General features: G+C 43.5%; 1 long non-coding RNA gene across 1 annotated transcript; it reads left to right on the forward strand.

Annotated features, from left to right (window-relative positions):
• Nucleotides 1-359: 359 nt before the first annotated feature.
• LOC125946445 (uncharacterized) lies at nt 360-3,264 on the forward strand. Its single transcript, XR_007467592.1, has 3 exons — nt 360-695; nt 1,646-1,731; nt 2,767-3,264. It is a non-coding gene; the product is annotated as an uncharacterized LOC125946445 (long non-coding RNA).
• The last annotated feature ends 250 nt before the right edge of the window (nt 3,265-3,514 follow it).

Consider the following 3,514-nt stretch of genomic DNA (forward strand, 5'->3'; position numbering starts at 1 on the left):
CCTTGCTTTTTCTATCTCTTTGAACAAACTGCACTACCTTGTCGAAGAGGAAGCGTTATCCTCTTTCAGAGTTAAATAATTTGTCGAGCAATAATTTTACAGTTGCAGCAACTACAGCATAAACTGGAAAACGAAACCGAATCTGATTTGTTCTCCGTGCTCACAGAGCGCGTCACCAGGGGGCACCGTACGCTGCGCCTCCGGTCTCGAAGGATCTAACAAGCGGTTGATGCAGCTGCGAATCTGTAGTCAGTCGGTTTTTATCGTTTTATGTTGTGCAGATTGTTAGTTCACCGTAAATATGTCTTGATTTGTACTCAAGAGTGGAGCAAGGCCCCAAGCAACAGAGATTCACGCAACGGGAGCGAAGAACAGAAGCGATGGATGGTTACGCTGGTTGACTCTCGGCATGTTCAAAATGGCGAAGTTCCGAATTTGTCGCTGTGTGACGTGCGCGTGTGTGCTCGTGATGTGCCGTCATAGCGCGGGGATATTTGTGCTGAATGTGTTTCACTTCGTCTACAAAACTCTGCACGCAATGGCATCGAAGAAGTCGTGTGTTCAGGTGCACGTATGTGCATGCTTGGATACGGAAAGCCTGCCCTCAACGGTAGCGCTGAGCTCAGTCGTGTTGGCTCAGCGCTACCCCCTCAACGGATGTTCAACAGTCTACGTGCTCGTAACTTGCTGACGAGGTAAGCCCGTTGTCATCTTGTTTGTATGTGGTAAGCCGGCGTCGCAATCAGAAATATTGTTTAGAAAATGCCAGTAAACGGCGTCTTACGGCAAAAAGCACGCGTGAATGGGAAAAAGGATTACGTTCGGGGTAGATTATTCGTTGGCGTCACCTATTCTCGCACGGGCGCGTTACGTCGGATGGACATACTCACGACTGCGGCGCTCGTGCTGTATCAGTCATGCCGGATTATATAGCTTTCTCGCGCCTCTACCTTCAAAATAACATCACTGATTTTCCCGGGGGAGCAGTAGGGGCCGTAGTGGAGACCGGGGCTACTGTCCTGGAGCAGTATTTTCGCTCATGCCAGCCTTTTCGTATGTGTTAAGCTTCTCTGCAGCCTAAATTGTTTGCAGTTAAGGCTGCATGACATTATACTTGCTTGCATAAGTGTCACAGCTGTCATCCGTTCGTCGTTGGCGCGAAGTCAATCGACGGGGTATACAAGCCGGTTGGTCGTTCCGTATGCTCTCCGTGACTTTTCAAAACATATTAACTCAAAGAAAATGCCTAAACTGCTCCCCCAGGAAAATCAGTGATGGTATTTTGAAGGTAGAGCGCCGTAAGGCGTGAGAAAGGTATAATCTGGCATGGCTGACCCGCAGGCGCGGGAATGGCTGTCCGAAATACCGCGCCTGTGCGCGGAGAATAGGTTACGCCAACGAGGAATTTACCACGTTTTATCTACATGTTAGTGCGGTCCCCTCGATCGCGATCGAAATTTTCTGTGTGATGATTATAACCTCTTGGTTTGTGATTGCTATATTCAGCACTTTTATAAAACAAGATATTGTTGAATCAAAGGTAAACAGAGGTTTTACAAGTAAAAAAGAACATGAATTTTGTGCAATTGTATTGCACATATCCGTGTGATCATTGAAGCTAACACGAATTGTCATCTGTTTACAGACCTCCTTGCTGTTGCAACTCTGAGGACAATTGCTTCAAATGGGAAGGAACAACCAGCACTGCCAGCGCTATTTGTACACGAGGACGTATGTTCCTTCACATTTTTGTTAATGAAATCGGATCTAAACAATGCTGTAATTCCTCAAATGGCTTCAATTGTAGAAACAGTTTGGCAACTGTATAAAGATCCAGATGCTTTTTTTTAAAGTGAACATGCTACCTAATTTCCACCACCTATTTATTCATTTTTATTCATTCATGCTACCGGTAAAGGCCCTCACAGGGAGTGTATTTCATGGGGGGGGGGGGGGGGGGCGATACAATCATTAATAAGTGCTGTACGTATTAGGAAGAACAACAACAATACATGTATAAATAATAAAAAAACAGCAATTAAATCATAAGTCAATATACAAAACGTAAGGATGAACAAACGAACAATTTTGAACTGCTCTTGCACTCGATGTGAGGAGCATCTATGCTGCAAAAATGACCTTGCTTGGATTACACAGGTTATTCGAATAATGCTGGGTTGTGTTAAGCTTCTCTATAGCCTACATTGTTTGCAGTTAAGGCTGCATGACAATATACTTGCTTGCATAAGTGTCACAGCTGTCACTCGTTCATCGTCGGCGCGAAGTCAATTGACGGGGTATACAAGCCGGTTGGTCATTCTGTATGCTCTCCGTGACTTTTCAAAACATATTAACTGAAAGAAAATGCCTAAACTGCTCCCCCGGGAAAATCAGTGATGGTATTTTGAAGGTAGAGCGCCGTAATGCGTGAGAAAAGTTTCTGGCATGGCTGACCCGCAGGCGCGGGAATGGCTGTCCAAAATACCGCGCCTGTGCGCGGAGAATAGGTTACGCCAACGAGGAATTTACCATGTTTGAACTACAAGGTAGTGCGGTCCCCTCGATCGCGATCGAAATTTTCTGTGTGACGATTATAACCTCTTGCTTTGTGATTCATATATTCAGCACTTTTATAAAACAAAGATATTGTTGAATCAAAGGTAAACAGAGGTTTTACAAGCACAAAAAGAACAAGAATTTTGTGCAATTGTATTGCACATATCCGTGTGATCATTGAAGCTAACACGAATTGTCATCTGTTTACAGACCTCCTTGCTGTTGCAACTCTGAGGACAATTGCTTCAAATGGGAAGGAACAACCAGCAGTGCCAGCGCTATTTGTACTTGAGGACGTAAGTTCCTTCACATTATTGTTAATGAAATCAGATCTAAACAATGCTGTTATTCCTCAAATGGCTTCAATCGTAGAAACAGTTTGGCAACTGTATAAAGATCCAGATGGTTTTTTTTTAAATGTGAACTGACATGCTACCTAATTTCACCAGCTATTTATTCATTTTTATTTATTCATTCTACCGGTAAAGGCCCTCAAAGGGAGTGTATTACATAGGGGGGGGGGGCGATACAATGATTAATAAGTGCTGTACATGTTAGGAAGAACAACAACAATACATGTATAAATAATAAAAAACGGCAATTAAATCATAAGTCAATATACAAAACGTAAGGATGAACAAACGAACAATTTTGAACTGCTCTTGCACTCGATGTGAGGCGCATCTATGCTGCAAAAATGACCTTGCTTGGATTACACAGGTTATTCGAATAATGCTGGGTTGTGTTAAGCTTCTCTACAGCCTACATTGTTTGCACTTAAGGCTGCATGACATTATACTTGCTTGCATAAGTGTCATAGCTGTCACCCGTTCATCGTCGGCGCGAAGTCAATCGATGGGGTATACAAGCCGGTTGGTCTTCCGTACTCAAACGAACAGAGTGAAAGAGTCAGAGTCGGGAGTAAACAAAAAAAAAAACAGATATTTTTCGCCATATA

This window comes from Dermacentor silvarum, chromosome 6, assembly GCF_013339745.2.
Source record: "Dermacentor silvarum isolate Dsil-2018 chromosome 6, BIME_Dsil_1.4, whole genome shotgun sequence".
Classification (NCBI taxonomy): domain Eukaryota; kingdom Metazoa; phylum Arthropoda; class Arachnida; order Ixodida; family Ixodidae; genus Dermacentor; species Dermacentor silvarum.